Source organism: Oryctolagus cuniculus, chromosome 9 (assembly GCF_051225735.1).
Source record: "Oryctolagus cuniculus isolate XC-2025 breed Fujian yellow rabbit chromosome 9, ASM5122573v1, whole genome shotgun sequence".
Taxonomy (NCBI): Eukaryota; Metazoa; Chordata; class Mammalia; order Lagomorpha; family Leporidae; genus Oryctolagus; species Oryctolagus cuniculus.
In genome coordinates this window covers 120,245,920-120,265,673 of record NC_142875.1, presented here as the reverse complement: position 1 = coordinate 120,265,673, position 19,754 = coordinate 120,245,920, and the positions used below count along the sequence as shown (strand labels likewise).

At 41.3% G+C, this 19,754-nt stretch overlaps 1 long non-coding RNA gene across 1 annotated transcript in view; it reads right to left on the bottom strand.

Moving 5' to 3' along the window:
- Window positions 1-5,274: 5,274 nt before the first annotated feature.
- LOC149124741 (uncharacterized) overlaps window positions 5,275-19,754 on the bottom strand; it is an 84,582-nt gene continuing 70,102 nt past the window's right edge. The window contains exon 3 of the long non-coding RNA XR_016213013.1: window positions 5,275-6,266. This is a non-coding gene — a long non-coding RNA (uncharacterized LOC149124741). The remainder of the gene's footprint in view (window positions 6,267-19,754) is intronic.

Below are 19,754 nucleotides of genomic sequence, written 5' to 3'. Positions count from 1 at the left end.
GTTTTCCAATTTATTCACATACATTTGTTCATAACAGTTTCTAATGATTCTTTGTATTTCTGTGGTATCAGTTGTAATATCTCATTTTACATCTCTGGTTTTATTGATTTGAGTACCTCCCTCTCTCCTTGCTTAGCCTGGCTAATGGTTTATCAATTTTTGTTCATCTTTTCAAAAACCTAGCTCTTTATTTCACCTATCTTTTATATTTTTTATTTCCATTTTATTTCTTATCTAATTTCTATTATTTTTTTTTTTTGACAGGCGGAGTTAGACAGTGAGAGAGACAGAGAGAAAGGTCTTCCTTTACCATTGGTTCACCCTCCAATGGCCGCTGCAGCCAGCGCACTGCGGCCGGCGCACAGTGCTGATCCGAAGCCAGGAGCCAGGTGCTTTTCCTGGTCTCCCATGCGGTGCAGGGCCCAAGCACTTGGGCCATCCTCCACTGCACTCCCGGGCCACAGCAGAAAGCTGGCCTGGAAGGGGGGCAACCAGGACAGAATCCGGCACCCTGACCAGGACTAGAACCCGGTGTGCCGGCACCGCAGGAGGAGGATTAGCCTAGTGAGCCGCAGCGCTGGCCTAATTTCTATTATTTCTAATTTGAATTTGGTTTGTGCTTATTTTTTAGGTCCTTGAGAAGCATTTCTAGGTTATTTATCTGATGGCATTTCATTTTCCATATTGCTTATTTTTACTTATTCTATAAATTTTTAACACTATTTTTGCTAAATCTCATAAGTTTTGATATGATGTGTTTCCATTTTCATTAGTTTCAAGGAATTCTGAAAATTTCCCTATTTATTTTTCAATGACCCCAGTTCTTTCGGGAGCATATTGTTCTGTCTCCATATAGTTGAAAAATTTCCTGAGTTTCTTTTTTTATTAATTTTCTGCTTTATTGCATGTGACCCACAAAAGATACATGACATGATTTCAATGTTTTTGAACTTGCTGAGACTTATTTTATGGCCTCATATATGGGCTGTCCTAGAGAATCTTCCATGTACTGATGAAAAGAATATGTATTCTGGTTCTATGGGATGGAGAATCCTGTAAATTTCTATTGGATCAATTCGTTCTACAGTGTAGATTAATATTGTTATTTCTTGGTTGATTTTTTTTATCTGGTTGATCTGTCCATTGATTAAAGTGAAATGTTAAGGTCCCATAATATTACTGTGTTGGACCTTAATGTCTTCCTTGACATCTATTAACAATTATGTTATAGGGTAAGTATTCTGGTGTTAGTGCATATATATTTGTAATAGTAACATCTTTCTGTTGAATTGATCCCTTACTCATTGTAGAGTGACCATCCTTGTCTCTTTTATCAGCTTTAGTCTTAAAGTCTCTTTTGTCTGATATAAGTATAGCTACTCCTGCTTGCTTTTGATTTCTTTTTGCATGGAATATCTTTTCTCATCCCTTCACTTTCAGTCTGTGTGTGCCTACACTGGTGAAGTACATTTCTTGCAGGTAGTGTGTAGTTGGGTCTTGCTGGAATCTTTATATTCAAGATTGTTATTGATAAGCCATTGTCCTTTAAATTTCCTTTTTTTGTTTTGAATATCTTTTTGCTAGTCAGTTTCATACATTCATACTCTCTCATGACAGATTACCTTTCTCTGTTTCTGTGTGCAGTAAGTACTATTTGTAAGGCTGAACAGTTGGTGATGAATTTCTTCAACCATTTTTTGTCTTGGAAAGTCTTTATTTCATCTTCATTTATGAAAGAGAACTTCACCAGGTAGAGAATTCTGGGTTGGAAATGTTTTCTCCCATCAGAACATGGGCAATATTTGTCTTTTCTTGCCTGGCCTGTAAGGTCTCCACTGCGAAACCTGCTATTAATCTGAGTTCATTTAACAGTGGCCTGGCACATTTCTCTTACGGACTTTAGAATACTTTGTGTTACATTTCTCAGAGTTTGGCTGTAATCTTTTCTGATCATGTCTATTTGGAGTCCTGTGCACTTCTTGCACATCTTGCATTCGGATGTCTGTATCCTTCTCCACACTAGGCAGGATTCCTAAGCCGCTCTTTATAGCCCCTCCTTCAGGAAGCTCCAAAACTTGAACATTGGTGTGTTTGATGGTACCCCAAAAGTTAAAAAAATTATTTTTGCTTTTTAGTGTTATTTTTTTCTTTAATCTAAGGTAGTTGAAAAGATCTGTCTTCAAGATCAGCTATCACTTCTTCCGTTTGATCAAGTCTGTTGTTAAGGCTTTACTTATATTTTTATTTGACTTACTGTGTTCATCATTTCTAATCATTACTGTGTGGTTCTTTTTTAATATTCCTACCTACCTGATGAATTCCCCATTCATGCCATGCACTGATTTCTAAATTTCATGTAACTGTTTATCTGTATTCTCTTGTATCTCTTTGAATAATCTTACAATCATTCATTTGGATTCTTTCTCAGATGTTTAATCCATTTCTCCTTCTTTCTGGTCTGATACATAGGGTGTTATTACATTCCTTTCAGGGTATCTTATTGCCTCGCTCATTCATATTTCTTGTGTTCCAACAGTGATTTTTGCATATCTGGGGAGTCATTTGTTTCAGGGGCTTTTAGAGTATGTTTTTTGTGCCTTTGGATGTTGGTTTGGTAGACAATTTTGGCTTTACTTCCAATTGGACTCCATAAGGTAGTCTCTTATACCTTTATTTGCTATAGTTGATGAAACCGATTGTAGTGATACTGGGCACTCTTATGGCTCAGTGCCGGTCACAGGGATCCCTGTCATACAGGTCCCTAGCCATCTCCCAAGGGAAGAACTGGAGTTGGGAGCTTCTCAGGTGTTGCGAGTAGGCCCTGTTGGTGCTATGAATGGTCCTGATGCACAGGTCCCAAGCCAGCCGCCATGCCAGGAACTGGAGTTGTGAGATCAGCACTGGCTCCAGCAGCAGCATGGCCTCACAGATTCCCAGCCACTGCCTGACTCCAGAGCCCCCAGGGGCAGCACTATTCCTTGGTAAAGGAGGTAGGTTCCTTAGATGCTGCCTGAGAGAATGGTTGGATCCATGAAGGTAACTTTGGCTCTGGGACAGCAGAGCAAGCAGTCTTAGGCTACTTCTTACAGGCTGTCTAATGAGCTGGGTGGGGTGTAGGCTGGAGCCAGATACACAAAGTAGTGTATTACTACTGGAGAGGCATAGAAATATAGCAGCTTCTGTGGGAGGGGATAGAGCCCAAAGCTCGTGCAGGGTCTTGGCAGAGCACAGAAATCCTGAGCCAGGACCCCAGAAGGCAAATGATGCACTGGGTTGGGTGTGGCATGGAAAACCCAGGCCGAAGTCCCAGTCGGCAAGCTGTTGCTCTATTACGTGGCTTAGAGAAAGCCCAGGCCAGAACTCCCAGTGAGTACACTGGGCAGGACCCCAGCAGCTGCGTGTGGGTGAGGCAAGAGTACAGAGCGACGCCCAGGATAGGCGTGACACAGAAACATGGCTACAGTCAGTGGGAGAGACTGCAGCCCTATGATGTGGAGCTTAGTCTACAAGTCTACAAGCACTGGGGGCTGGCTGGCTCACTATTAAGAGTGAGCATAGAATCCCAGAGATCTGCATGTTCCCAGATGTGCACACCATCCAGAGCACAGGCACACTCAATATAGCACACTCAGACATCATTGCAGGAACCATCCCTAGTGCCCAGGAGGCTTTGAGCCTTGGCTGTAGGACTGGGGGCGGACATAGGAAGCCTGACGGAGTCCAGTGTGCCCAGGTTCCAGCAGCAAGCAGCTGCTCCAGGTAAACAAGGGCGTGGAAGCAGTGGGGAGGAGAAGGGTTCCCAAAGCCGAGGGGACAGACACCCCTACTTCCAGAGCCAGGGGTTGGAAACCACAGCTGCCCTGTTCCTCCTGTCCCCTGAGGTACAGAGTACTGTGTGCACTAGGGTGCTGGGTTGCACTTGCTCTGCAGGGCCCAGTTACACCTGTGGAGCTCAGTCCGTCCGCCTTTCTAGAATGCAGAAATGTCCTTGTCTCCCTGGGAAGAAGAGAAGGCCAGAGCTTCCGTCTCCCAACACAGCATGGCTTCCACCAGGGACTCCTTTCTGCAGACGGTGCACGGGGCCACAACCTGTGCTCCGAGGGTTGTGGGAGGGGACGCGGTGCTCTAGAAAACAGCTAAGAGTTTTCCAGGGAACTCTCCTTACTGCGCTTCTGGCCTGTGGTGATGGATCCCTCTCCAAGGACGGTTGCCCATGAATCCACGCGAGTGGGCTCCACTGTCATTTTCCTCCTCACCCTTCCCCTACAACAGCAAATCGCCCTGGCTACGGGGGGCTGAGGCTTCAGCCATCACGAGAAGCCTGGCGGATTTCCTATCTCTATGCGGCCATGCCTGGTGTGTGTCCTGCTGCACTCCTACTGTTCCTCTGCTCTGTTCAGGTGCTCTTTGGACGTTCACACACAGACGTGGCTGATCTGTGTCTTGTCCGTGGAGGAGGAGTTGAACACCAGGCTTCTCTTTTCAGCCATCTTGAATCCAGTCCAGAAGTTAGATTTTGCAGGCTATACACATTTCTGTCTACTGTTGTAGCACAAAAACCATCATAAACAATATGTTAATGAATGAGTGCAGCTGTTTTCTAATAAAACTTTAGTTACAAAAATAGGCTTCAGGCCAGATTTGGCTCCCGGGCCAGAATTTGCTGAGCCCTGGTTCAGACAGTGACTCATCAACATAAACCCTACAGAATCTACCCTTAGCCATCCAGCTGTGGTTCTGAGGGTAGAGCAGTAGCAAACCTGAATAAAGATTATTTCAGGTCAAGGCCAGAGTTGTGGCACAGCAGGTTAAGCACCTGCCCTTCACACTGCTGTCCCATATGAGTGCTGGTTCGAGTCCCAGCTGCTCCACTTTTGATCCAGCACCCTGCTAATACACCTGGGAAAGCAGCAGAAGATGGTCTGAGTATTTGGGGCCCTGGCTGGAGTTCCAGGGTCTTGACTTCAGCCTGGTCACTTTGGCCATTTGGAGAATTTAAGCCAGTGGGTGGAAGATTCTCATTCATTCTCTCTCCCTCCCTCCCTCCCTGTCTCTCTCTCTCTCTCTCTCTCTCTCTCTCTCTCTCTCTTCCCCCTCACTCTCTGTAACTCTTTCAAATAAGATAAATCTTTAAGAAAAATCATTTAGATCTATATGACCAGAAAAAAGAATCTGAAAACAGAATTCGAAGAGCACAGAAAGACCAAAACAGACCTACCAAAAACTGAAATATTTTCAGATTAATAAAACACACCAGTTGCCCCATCACTTTATACCATGGAAGAATCACACCCCCACTCAGCAATTTCCTCAATAGAAAGAGTGGACAATGCTTTAGGTCCCCTAGAGTCCACATGCATAAATAACTGAGAAGAAATTGATGAAGGCAAAGACCAGAGGGCAGGAGCAGAGGTGGACAATTGTCACAGATGCCCCTGGACTATCCCCGCTCACTGTATTCGGGAAGCTGATAACCAGGGGCTTCCATAAACATGGGGTGACACAGCAGCTCTCCACTTTTTGACATTTCTACAAATCTTTCTCATTATCCAAAGTTCTACTTTTAGAGATATAAGAACGCCAACACGGTAGAGCCCCTGAGACCAAACATATCCGGTAAAACTGAAGGTTACCTCAAACAAGGACAGCACTCTCCAGTTAGGTAATGGGAACAGACAAATTCATCCTATTAACAAGAAGGCTTGGGCTCTCAAAGGCAATGAGATTCAAAGGAAACAAACTTCCACGTGGCAGAGCATAATAGAGACTGGCTCTAAGGGTGAACTTCAGCAAGGTGGTGTCTCTCCTATTGTCACTTCTCTGCCCTCTCCTGTATCCAACGTCAACCCTCCTTTACTTTTCTCTTCTGTGATTAAACAGAGCTTTGGAGGTAGGTCCCTCCTAACCATACTTACTGAGAGTTGTCAAGTAGGGCAGAGAGCTAGGGAGAAGGAGCCTTGGGGAGGATTAACACAGAGACAAAAGTTCAGTACAGAGACTTCTTTTACACAGCTGAGGTGATTAGTAGCCTGTGTTCTGCTGCATTGATGGGTTGAACTTCACCTTGATTATCACTTGGAAAGTTTTCCGTGGCTCACGTGTTGAGGTGGCCATAAGAACACCTCCTGAGTTCTCATCAACAAAGCAGCAGTCGTGAGCATCTTGTAGGAAAATGATCATGGCTCCTAGGAATCCAGAAAAGACAAAGGAATGGGTGCTGTGTCCTGTTCTTGTCCCTTCTCAGCAAAGAACCACCAGGAACACACCTGCAGTTAAAGGAAGGTGGATTTGTTACCAGGGCGTACAGACCACAGGGAACCACGGGTGTCTCAGTGAGAAGCTGTTCAGAATGCAATCTAGAATTTGGACTTGTCTTGTGGGAGGGATTCAAGGAAGTAGGGCGCCGCTATACAATAGATGTTCTCAGTACACAGCAGAAGTTCTCCCAACTGTCACCTTAATAATTCTAACCTATAAGGTGGAAAGAAACAGGGTTAATCACGAATGACTGGGAAAGAGGCAGTGGCCCCTCAAATTAGACAGAATAAAAGATATTTGGTCGTTTTTGTGGCTTGGACCAAAGGCTATGTTTGGACACACCCATGGAGTGGTCTTGTTGTTGTCTGACACATCACAGAGTGGTATAAGCTCGGATTGCTGTTCTGAAAAGCTATTTATCTTCAACAAGAGAGCACCTGGCCAGTTCAGCCATACCACAGTCTAGCTGAGAATACCCGGTCAGTTCCCAGCTGCCAGGAGCTACTTTTCCTTTCTCAGGACTGCACACTCAAGAAAAAGCACACTTAGAGCTAGCAGAAGAAAAACAGATGTGATCCAGTAAGCATAAGAACTAAAAGTAAAAATTGCTTGAAGAAAGTTAGTTTTAAAGCATCAAAGTAGGGTGGGTGTTTGACACAGGGGATACCGTGCTGCTAGGGACACCTGTAACCCCTTATCAGAGTGCCTCGTTGGAGTTCTGGCTCCTCTGCTTCTGACCCAACTTCCTGCCGATGCACACCTTGGAGTCAGCAGCCGTGGTCAAGGGCTTTTGTTCCTGTCATCCCTGAGGGAGACCTACATAAAGGTCTAGGTTCCAGGCTTTGGCCTGGTCCAGTCTTGGCTTTCCAGGAATTTGGGGTGTGAACCAGTGCATGGGAGATCTCTAAAGAGACCTGTTTCTGTCTGTCTCTCTCTCCCTGTGTCTATGCCTTTAAAATAAGATGAAAACTAAATAAATTTTTAAAAATTTTAATAATAATAATAGAATAAGAAAGTTAGACAATGAGATGTCACATAATTTCACATAAAAAAAAAAGGAGCACTTCAAGGAATTCAAAGCAACACAAAGAACACTTAAATGCCACAAGTTTGAAAGGGCTTACACGAAAGAAGAAAAGCAAACAAACATTATGATGGATGAAAAGGGGCAGCAGACACCATGAGAAGAAACAAAATGGGAGCCGGCGTTGTGGCACAAAGGGTTAAAGCCCAAGCCTGCAGCACCAGCATCCCATATGGGTACTGGTTCGAGTACTGGCTGCTCCACTTTCAAACCAGCTCTCTGCTATGGCCTGGGAAAGCAGTAGAAGATGGCCCAAGTCCTTGGGTTCATGTACCCATGTGGAAGGAGCTCCTTGCTCCTGGCTTCAGATCAACTCATCTCTGGCCATTGTGACCATCTGGGGAGTGAACCAGTGGATGGAAGACATTCTCCCTCTCTCTCTCTCTCTCTCTCCCTCTCTCTCTCTTTCAAATAAATAAAATAAATCCTTAAAAAAAGAAAGAAATAAAATGGCCTGACACCCAGTAGTGACCTCTTACTGCACAGGTTTTTACATGGAGCAATGCTGGGCTCAATGGCTTCTATCGCAGTCAGAGGTACTCTGTGTCAGCTCGGTGAATGAGAGGAGATTCATAAAGAAACTCTGACAGTCATGTAGGAAAGGGACAAGAATGATGTAAGCCCCATAGTTAGCAACAGCATCAAGCTGTTAGTGTCCCCAGCTTGGAAGAGGCCAATGGCAAAAGCAACACTAGACAGGGAAGGGAGGTGGCCCAGAGAAGACTGCCCAACAGGAGATGTGGCCTTCACCACACGGACGAGCAGCCCACAGTGACTGACAGTGAGGAATCTGAGAAGACGGAGATGCCATCTCACTCCCCCTTCTCCCTCCCTCCTCCTGCTAGTGACTCCCGTTGTCCAGCAGAAAAGGAAATCTGTGGATGTAGCTCCAAGAGTCAATCTCCTGGGGCACAGGAATGGATGGCAGGTGCATCTAGAGGGAAAAGTGGAGAGAAGTCCCCTTTACTTTAAAGATCTCACTACTGCCTGACAAAATTCAGAGCCCCCCATTCCTAACCCGGCAGGGTAGATCAGGTCACACATAAAAATAAATCTGTAGCTCTCTTGTAATTACTTTCTATTTCTCTTTTCAACGTGGGCACACCTTGCTTTCTGTCACTCTCCTACCTCAGGTTTTCTTTCCCTTGCCTAGTCCCCCACCAGAAATCTACTTGCCCTCAACTATGCGCACAAGGATTCTTGCTACTGACCCAGACTGTGACAGAGCTGCCTCGGGTCTCTACCTGTCACAGCTCTCCTCCCTCTTGCCTCAAACTCCTGGCCCTGTTTAGATGCCCTGGACAAGCTCCTCTCAGGTGGTCTATTGTTTGGCCAAAACAAACAATAATCAATCCTTTGACCGTTTTCTTTGAGAGAGGAGTTAGAGCAGGAGAGTGTACTTGGGCCAAAGTTACTCAGAAATTGGCTTTACTAACTTCTTTTCCACAAGAGTCCACAATCACTCCACTCAGTCTTACAGTATCAAGGGCCTTGTAGGACATGCTTTGGGCTCACAAATGTCCATCTATCATGAATCACTGCATTCTAGATTAGGAGATAACTGGATTCAGGAAAATTCCTCCCAACTATTACCTTGGTGAAAGCTTTCAGGCTAGAAATAGAGTATGACTGTAATTCCCCTGAGGGTAAACATTACTTCTCACCTTGCTAATGAATATCTCTAAAACATCTAGCAAAAGGCTTGGCATATTCTAGGTGCTTAGAATTACATTCGCTGAATAAGTAACTGAACAAATGACATTGATCAGATGGCCAAAAGAAATGCAAGGTACATCCCAAACTTGAATGCTTCATATTTTTTATTTTTCTCCCTTTTTTTTTCAAAAAAAAAAGAGAGAGAGAAACCTTATGGGTAAAATGAGTAAATCATTCTCATCAATCCAGTAAAAGACTCTTAATTGTCTATTCTTTGAGTACTCTCCCTTTTCTGTGCCTCCCTGCAAAAAAAAAAAAAAAATCTAAATTTTTCACATTAAACTTTTCAGCTTGAGATAATTTTAAATCTTTACACAAATACTGCCAAATGGGTGTCCATGACTGCACCCATTCATCTTCCCATCAGCAATACAAAGGAGTCTGGATTCTCAACATCTTGTCAACTCTTGATATTTACCCACTTTTTCAAGTTTGTGTTCTGATAGACATAATGTTATATTTCATTGTTTCAATTTGTATGTCTCAGATTATAGATGATTTCATGAACCTGCTATCCATTTAGATAGTACAGTCTGAAAATTGCCTACTCATAGGTGTTGCTCAACTTTCTTCTGTTTATTTTTTTTTTAAGTTCCAGGAATTCTTTCTACCTTTGTATACTAGACCCTAACAAGTTTAACACAGAACTTTTTTTCCATTCTATCATCATCAGGTGATCTGAACAGTATCCTTTACTGAAAAGAAATCCACAATTTTGAGGTGTTCCATTCCATTAAATTTTTACTATACAGTTCATACTTTCCAGTTTTATTTAAGATAGCTTTCCCACACCTACTTCACTGGGAAAATAGTCTCCTGTCTCCTAAATATTCTCCCATCTTTCCACTTTGCCTTTAAGATTGCCATTGTGAATTCATCTAGAACCTACTTTTGTAAGTAGTGTAAAGTTCTAATGATATTTTCACCATTCTATGAGTTTTTCTTACAGTATTTTTGTATCAAACATTTTGTATTTTTCCTTATTAATTTGTGATGCTGCAGAAGTTGCATAGTGTCCTGGGGCCAGCACTGTGGTGTAGCAGGTAAAGCCACCGCCTGCATTGCTGTCATCCCATATGAGCACCGGTTCTGGTCCAGCTGCTCCTCTTCTGATCCAGCTCTCTGCTATGGCCCAGGAAAGCATAAAAAAATACTCCAAGACCTGGGGTCCCTGCACCTGTGTGGGAGACCCAGAGGAAGCTCCTGGCTCCTGGCTTCAGATTGGCACAGCTCTGGCCATTGCGGCCAACTGGGGAGTAAACCAGCAGATTAAGGACCTCTCTTGCTCTCTCTGCTTCTCCTTCTCTCTCTATGTAACTCTGACTTCCATATAAACAAATAAATCTTAAAATAAATAAATAAAGTCTCCCATATTTAAATAAAGCTGCTTATATTCCATTGATCAGTTTGCTTATTCATGAGGCAGACTACACTGTTCTATTTAAGATAGATACAGAGTCTGACCCAATTTCTTATATGATAAGAACACTCCCTTTGGTCTTCCTTTTCAAATTTGATTTAGCTATTTTTTAACTTTATTATACATTTTAAAATGTTTGTTAAGTTCCTCAAGAATCCAATTGGAATCCAGCATTGAGTTTATAGATTTACTGGGTGAGAATTGACATCTTTACTTTGATAAATCCTCTCATCTATCAATATAGAATATCATTATATGAGCCACACCCAAAAATATAGATATCATATGTTTTCTCTAATTTATGGTAACTAATATACAGAGAACAAAAAATGGAAAGTATGTGAACAAAAGTGACATTTTGAGATTTGATTATTGTTCATTGCCCTTGTCTCCCTTGTCTAAACTGAAAACAGTGGGATTTTTTTCTACTTACCACTTGTTGAATTCTCTATTTATTGGAAGGTTAAACTTGTGATTATAAAGTAAACTGAATGTCACTTATAAAAATTAAAAGAAAAATAAGAAAGGAAGGAAGAAGGAAGGTAGGAGGGAGGGACAGGGGGAGGGTAAAGTGGGAAATCTACACATATAAAATACATGAAATTTGTTCTCCTTATATAAATAATGTTTTTAAATTTCTTTAGAAAGAAATGTAATGCAAGGTAAAATGTGAAAAAAATGAATGTGATTTCATATACCATAATCTTATATGTTCTTTACAGGACTATAAAAATATCCATATCAAGTTCTTACATGTTCTTTGATAGTTTGATTTCTAAATGTAACCTGTTGTGATGTGAATATTATCTTTATTTTATAACATATATAATACATATAAGGGAGAATTAAGATGGTAGAGTAGCAAGGGAGCTTACTGCTCTAGTCTAAGAGAACAGTTTTTAACAAAACCTGGAGAGAGTGCAGTCTCAGGGAAAAGTTAAGGGAGAAAATGGCAGAGGAAACTGGGCCAACCAGAGGGACACGGTGGACCTATGTGGAGGGTGCAGATGTCCACAACTCAGGACCCCAGCAACCAAGAGCCTCCATACCACAGTTGGAGAGTGAGATGAGACCAGGCTGCAGCAGCCCAAGCCACTGGTGATAAAGCTGCAGGAAGAGCCTAGAGGGAATCCTGTTGGAGCCCCATGAGGAATCACGTACCTGCCAAACTAGAGAATAAAAAAGGAGGGGCACATTTCTCTCTCCCCAATCACCCTGCAACACAGTCTTGTAACAAGCTGATAGAGAGCAGCATCATTTTGGACATACATAACAGCTGTGCCAGCTCATATCCACACCCAGCAACCTGCCAAGTGGAGACTCTTGAGTCTGGTGAGGAGAACCAACAGTGGGCTGGGTGCTCATGACCATGGGAGGCTAGTGTTCTGGGACTGTGAAAAATAGGCTGTGTGGGAAAGCTCACAATGTGGCCAGGAATTTGGGCAGTCACTGTGGAAGATTACACATGCTCATGACTCCTTGATTATCTGCTGAGGGACGTTGCTGGGGAATATAAGCTTACACTGAGGACTGTGGTCCTTGAGACAGGGCAGACAATCATACCCACGGAGGACAGCACTCAGGCACTGGTCTCCTTTGAGGAGAGGAGCTCAGCTGAGTGGAAAGAACCTCTCCTCTGATGGGAAAAAAAAAAAAAAAAAAACAGGAAACTTACTACATCAAACCTGAGTGTTTCACCTTAGACAAGCCCTACTCCTGGAGAACTGAATAGACATCCCTGGCCACACCTACCACACGCAACTAGGTATTCATTGAAAGCAGACACTCCACTAATCTACAGAGGAATAGCACAAATGAAAAAGCTGCCACAGTGAAAAAACACAATAAAGAGTATCTCCACAAATGCCAAACAACAAATGCACCAATTCAAGAAACAAGAATAAGGAAGACAACATGTCACCTCCAAAATAACACAACATTTCAATATTAGATTGTGAAGATGATGAGATTGAAGAAATGCCAATAGAATTTAAAAAATTATCATAAGATTACATGAAAGTAATCAGAAGCAAATGTATGAACTAATGAAATTCGTACATGACATGAAAGAAAATTTAACCTGCAAAATTGAGGTCTTAAAGAGAAATCAAAATTAAATCTCAGAAATGAAGAATTCAATAGAGCTAATAAAAAAAAAGCAGTGGAAAGCCTTCACAACAGAATCAGTGAAGTAGAAGAAAGAATGTCCTAATTAGAAAACAAAGCACAGGAAATAACATACAAGTTCCAAGAGTTACTGAAGGTATGGAAAGAGAAAAAGGATTAGGAGGCCTATTTAGTGAAATAATAATAGAAAACTTCCTTAATTTGGATTAAGTAAGGGACATCCAAGTACAGAAAGCACAAAGAACTTCTAATAGACAAGACAAAAAAAATCTTCACCATGGCAGACTGTAATCAAACTCACCATGGTAAGACATAAAATGTGCACAAGAGAAATGCCAGATTACTTTCAGAGGATCTCCAACTGGACTCACAATGGACTTCTCATCAGAAACCCTACAGGATAGGAGAGAATCATAAGATATATTCCAAGTCTTAAGACAAAAAAAGGTCAATCCAGAATACTATACCCTGCAAAGCTTTCATTTATGAATGAAGGTGAAATAAAGACCTTCCATAATGAACATAAATTAAAAAAAACTGTCAGGGCCAATACAGTGGCACAGCAGGTTAACGCCCTGCCCTGAACCACCGGCATCCCATATGGGAGCTGGTTCAAGACCCGGCTGCTCCACTTCCAATCCAGCTCTCTTCTATGGCCTGGAAAAGCAGTAGAAGATGGCCCAAGTCCTTGGGCCCCTGCACCTGCATGGGAGATGCATAAGAAGCTCCTGTTACCTGGCTTCAGATCAGCACAGCTCCAGCTGTTGTGGCCAATTGGGGAGTGAACCATCGGATGGAAGACCTCTCTCTCTCTCTCTCCCTGCCTCTCCTCTCTCTGTGTAACTCTGACTTTCAAATAAATAAATAAATCTTTAAAAAAAAAATTTGTCACTACCACTCTAGCCCTGCAAAAGAATGTGCTGTACACAGAAACACAGAAACATGGTCATCACTACAAAAGAAAGTAAAGGAAGAAAATCTCCCAGTAAAAGTACAAAGGAAATCCAAAATAAAAAATAGGAATATTTTTGGAAAAATGGAAGGGCCAAGTTGTTACTTATCAATAATCACCTTGAATGTAAATAGCCTCAACTCTCCAGTTAAAAGACACAGGCTTGCTGAATGGATTTAAAAACAAAACCCATTTATTTGCTGCTTATAAGAAACACATCTCAACAACAAAGATGCACAGAGACTGAAAGTGAAAGGATGAAAAAAGATATTCCATGACAACAGAAATCAAAAAAGAGCTGGTATAACCATCCTAATATCAGACAAAGTAGACTTTAACACAAAAACTATTAAAAGAGACAAAGGACACTGTTTAATGATTAAGGGATCTGGCCAGCGCTGCAGCTCACTAGACTAATCCTCCGCCTTGCGGCGCCAGCACACCAGGTTCTAGTCCCGGTCAGGGTGCCAGATTCTGTCCCGGTTGCCCCTCTTCCAGCCCAGCTCTCTGCTGTGGCCAGGGAAGTGCAGTGGAGGATGGCCCAAGTGCTTGGGCCCTGCACCCCATGGGAGACCAGGATAAGTACCTGGCTCCTGCCATCGGATCAGCACAGTGCACTGGCCACATTGAGCCGGCCGTGGCGGCCATTGGAGGGTGAACCAATGGCAAAGGAAGACCTTTCTCTCTGTCTCTCTCTCTCTCACTGTCCACTCTGCCTGTCAAATAAATAAATAAATAAATAAAAATAATGATTAAGGGATCAATTGAACAGGAAGATGTAACTATTATAAATGTATATGCACCTAACTACAGGGCACCTGACTATTTAAAAGAAATGTTAAGGGGTCTAAAGGGAGGCATAGTCTCAAATACAATCATAATAGGGGACTTCAATAACCTATTTCAACAATGGATAGATCAATCAGATATAAAATCAGCAAAGAAACAAATGAGTTAATTGACACTATAGACCAAATGGACCTAACAGATATCTACAGAACTTTTCATCCAACAGTCACAGAATATACATTCTCCTCAGCAGGGCACAGAACTTCCTCTAGGAATGACCACTTACTAGGCCATAAAGCAAGACTCAGCAAATTCAAAAAAATCGAAATCATACATTGCATCTTCTCGGACCACAATGGAATTAAGCAGGAAATCAGCAATTCAGAAATCTCTAGAACATATGCAAACACATGGAGATGGAACAACATGCTCCTGAATGAACAGTCGGTCGTAGAAGAAATCAAAAGAGAAATCAAAAAATTTCTGGAAACAAATGAAGATGACAATGCAACATATCAAAATTTATGGGACACAGCAAAAGCAGTGTTATGAGGAAAGTTTATAGCAATTGGTGCACACATCAAGAAATTGGAAAGGCAAAAAATAAAGCTATCAATTCATTTCAAAGATCTACAAAAATAAAAGCAAACCAAACTCAAAACTAGTAGGAGAAAAGAAATAAGTAAAATTAGAGAAGAAATCAACAAATTTGAGACAAAAAAAATACAAAAGATCAGAAAAGTGAAGAGCTGGTTTCTCAAAAAATAAACAAAATTGACACACATTCAGCCCAATTAACCAAAAAAAATGAGAAAGAAGACCCAAATTAATAAAATTAGAGATAAAAAAGGAAATGTAGCAACAGACACCACAGAAATAAAAAGAATCAACAGAAATTACTATAAAGAGCTGTATGCCAACAAATCAAGAATCCCAAAAGAAATGGATAGATTCCTGGACACATATAACCTACCTAAATTGAGCCATGAAGACAAAAAACCTAAAAAGACTGATTACCAAAACAGAAACTGAATCAGTAATAAAGGCCCTTCCAACAAAGAAAAGCCCACAACTGGAGGGTTCATTGCTGAATTCTACCAGACATTTAAAGAAGAACTAAAGCCAATTCTTCTCTAGTTATTCAAAACAATTGAGAGGGAGAGAATCCTCTGAAATTCTTTCTATGAAGCCAGCATCACCTTAATTCCTAAACCTAGAAAAGGCACAACAAAGAAAGAGAACTACAGACCAATTTCCCTGATGAATATAGACACAAAAATCCTCAACAAAATTCTAGCCAATCAAATCCAACAACACATCAGAAAGATCATGCACTTGGACCAAGTGGGATGGATCAACATTTGCAAATCAATCAATGTGATACATTACATTAATAAACTGAAGAACAAAAACCATATGATTATCTCAATAGATGCAGAGAAAGCATTTGATAAAATACAACACCCTTTCATGATGAAAACCCTAAGCAAATTGAGTATAGAAAGAACATTCCTCTACACAATCAAGGCAATTTATGACAAACCCACAGCCAATGTCCTGTTGAATGGGGAAAAGTTGGAAGCATTTGCACTGAGATCTGGAACCAGACGAGGATGCCCACTCTCACCATTGCTATTCAATATATCCCTGGAAGTTTTAGCCAGAGCCATGAGGCAAGAAAAAAAAATCAAGGCTGGCGCTGTGGCTCAATAGGCTAATCCTCTGCCTGCAGCACCAGCACACCAGGTTCTAGCCCCAGTCGGGGTGCCAGATTCTGTCCCGGTCACTCCTCTTCCTGTCTAGCTCTCTGCTATGGCCCGGGAAGGCAGTGGAGGATGGCCCAAGTCCTTGGGCCCTGCACCCCATAGGAGACCAAGAGAAGCACCTGGCTCCTAGCTTCAGATCAGTGCGGTGCACCAGCCGCAGCAGCCATTAGGGGGTGAACCAACGGAAAAAGGAAGACCTTTCTCTCTGTCTCTCTCTCTCTCTCACTGTCCACTCTGCCTGTCAAAAAACAAACAAAAAAAAGAAAAAGAAAAAATCAAAGGGATACAAATAGGAAAGAGGAGGTCAAACTCCCACTTTGCAAATGACATGATTCTACATATAGGGGATATAAAAGACTCCACCAATAGACTGTTGGAACTCATAGAAGAGTATGGTAAAGTAGCAGGATATAAAATCAATACACAAAAAACAACAGCCTTTGTTTACACAGACAATGCCAATAGCTAAGACATGGAATCAACCTAAATGTCCATCATCTGAAGATTAGATAAAGAAATGATGGGATATGCACACTACAGACTACTACACAGTGATTTAAAAACTGAAATCTGGTCATTTGCAACAAAATGGATGAATCTGGAAAACATCATACTTAGTTTAATAAGCCAGTCCAAAATGGACAAATACCATATGTTCTCCCTGATCTGTTAGAACTATTAGAGCATCTAAAAGGAAATCTGTAGATTGACACTTCAAGAAGCAATGACTTGGACAGCCCTTGTCTTAACTGTCAAGGAACAGTTTTGGTTTTTTTCTTCATATTATTTGTTGAGCTCTTTACTTAACATAGTGTTAATAATATGTGTGTAAAGTCATAAGAAATAGATCTCAGTAAAGAAATAAGATAGGGCATAAGACAGTGAGGAGGAAGTTTGCAATTGTAAAGCTGTATCATTCTGCATACATTCCTACAGACTTACTTCTAAGGGTACAGTATAGAAACTTGCCATGGGACCCCAAATCCCATTAAGCTGCATGGTAAAAATGTCATCTTAAGTGTTAAAGTGACCATATTAAGTGGTAAAGTGAATATATAAAAAGGATCAAGTTCTGGTAATAATAATAATAGATAGAATTTATAAAGAAGAGAATGTTCCAACATGGGAAGCAGTCCGCAAAGCAGACTCATAGATTAACAATCACTTTAGGTAGCACTCTTACTTCAGAATCAGCCGTTAAGTCTTCCTGGTCTGGCTCAAAAGCCCATGAAAGCATTTCAGGCGCGGAAAGCCAAGAGACTTGGCAAAAAAATGTTCTACATAAAGGAAGTCTGTGAGTGAGACCCCATTGAAAAGAAGTGGCCATCAAAGAAGGATGTACTTTTCTCTAAAGAGAAGAGAGAACTTCTGCTTTGCCTATGGCCTTGTCTTAATTAATACTGACAGAGCTTGTGGATTCAAAAAGCTTCCATAGCCTAGGCAGCTCATGTCAAAAACCTCGGGTGGTCACTGAGATCATACATGAGAGTGTTAATTGTTAAATTAACAACAGGAGTCACTGAACACTAACTTCTCATGCAGGATCTCTGTCCTCAATGAGTTGTATTATGAGAGTTAACTGTAAGGTGGCTCTGTTGTGCAATGGATAGTGCATTGGACTTCTAGTGATGAGAGTTAACTGTAAAACCTGTTTCAAAAGGCTTGTGTGTATGCATCTGTATGCAAATTGTTAAAATCTTTACTTACTATGGAGTTTGTCTTGTATGTCTAAAATTAATTGAAAATGAATCTTAATGGAGAATGGAACTGGGAAGGGTAGAGGGTGGAGGAGAGGTGAGAGTTTGTGTGGGAGAGCAGGTATGATGGGAAGAATCACTATATTCCTAAAGTTGTACTTATGAAATTTGTATTATTTAAATAAAAGTTTTCCTTGGGAAAAATATATATGTGTAATAAATATATATAATATTATACTGACTTTAGGCCGGCGTCGCAGCTCAATAGGCTAATCCTCCACCTGCAGCGCAGGCACACCGGGTTCTAGTCCCGGTCAGGGCGCCAGATTCTGTCCCCGTTGCTCCTCTTCCAGTCCAGCTCTCTACTGTGGCCCGGGAGTGCAGTGGAGGATGGCCCAAGTCCTTGGGCCCTGCACCCACATGGGAGACCAGGAGAAGCACCTGGCTCCTGGCTTCGGATCAGCGCGGTGCGCCGGCTGCAGCACACCGGCTGCAGCGCACCGGCCACAGCGGCCATTTTGGGGATGAACCAACAGAAAAGGAAGACCTTTCTCTCTGTCTCTCTCTCTCACTGTCCACTCTGCCTGTAAAAAAAAAAATTATACTTTGTTATATCTTTTATCTAAACAATTTATTGAATTCCCTTAGCATTATTACTTTTTTAAAAGATTCATTTATTGATTTGTTTGTTTGTTTAAAAGGCAGAGTTACAGAGAAGTAGAGGCAGGGGTAGAGAGAGGTCTTCTATCTGCTGGTTCATTCCCCAAATTGCCACAACAGAGCTGCACCAATATGAAGCCAGAAGCCAGGAGCTTCTCTTAGGTCCCCACGTAGATGCAGGGGCCTAAACACTTGAGCCATCCTCTACTGTTTTCCCAGGCCATAGCAGGAAGCTGGATCACAAGTGGAGCAGCTTGAACTCAAACCAGTGCCAAATGAGATGCCGGTACCGCAGGCAGTGGCTTTTCCCGTTCACCACAGTGCCAGCCCCACATTATTTCTACTCATATTTTAGATTGGTCCTGCTGGGCTTAGGGATCTAAGATGATCATCATATCATTTGCAAATAATAATTCTATCTCAAAACTTATATGTCATGTGTTTTTCTTGCTTTAGAGTACTAAACATGACTTCAGAAACTTTACACAGCTGTAGTGATAGTGGCCATGTGTGTCTTGCTCTTGACCTTAACAGACATGCTGGTCAAAGTTCTCCAATAACTGTAGCGTGCTGAATTGTTTAGTAGCTATTATTTTTCAAACTAAGGAAATATCTTCCATTCCTGGTTTTATAAGATTTTTTAAAGTATTATGTATCTACACTGAATTCAGTCAAATGCTTTTTCCGCTTCTCTTGAGACAAACTGTTTCTTTTTTCCACATGTGATAATCATACTAATTATTTTTTCAATATTAAATCATTCTGACATTCCTGAAACAAAATATTAAAAATGTGTTTTGAGTGTATTATTGAATTTAGCAAACTACTCTATTCTTTAGGATTTTTACATCTATGTTCACACACTAAACAGTATATATATGAGTGTATGTGTTTACAGTTATGTAGATATATAGATATATAGTATATCTACAGTAACTATATGTAGTTATATAGGTACACAGTGTATCTGTAATCACTGCGTGGTTTTAAAACTAAAGATATTCTAGTTGTATGAAGTAAATTAAAAGCTCTAAGTTGTTTTTGATTGCAAAATAGTAAGAACTATCAGATCCATAATATTTTGATAAAACTTTTTTTTAACATTAGAACAGAAAAAATTGGAACAGAAGATTATGGGGAAAAGATACATAGTATCTATGTGCATTTCACACAGCTATCAGTTACTTACTTTTTGTCTGCTTCTATTTATGTCACTTCACTTTTCAGAAAGTTATCTATATTAAGTAATGAAGTTTATTGGCATACAACTAATAATATAGTTCAC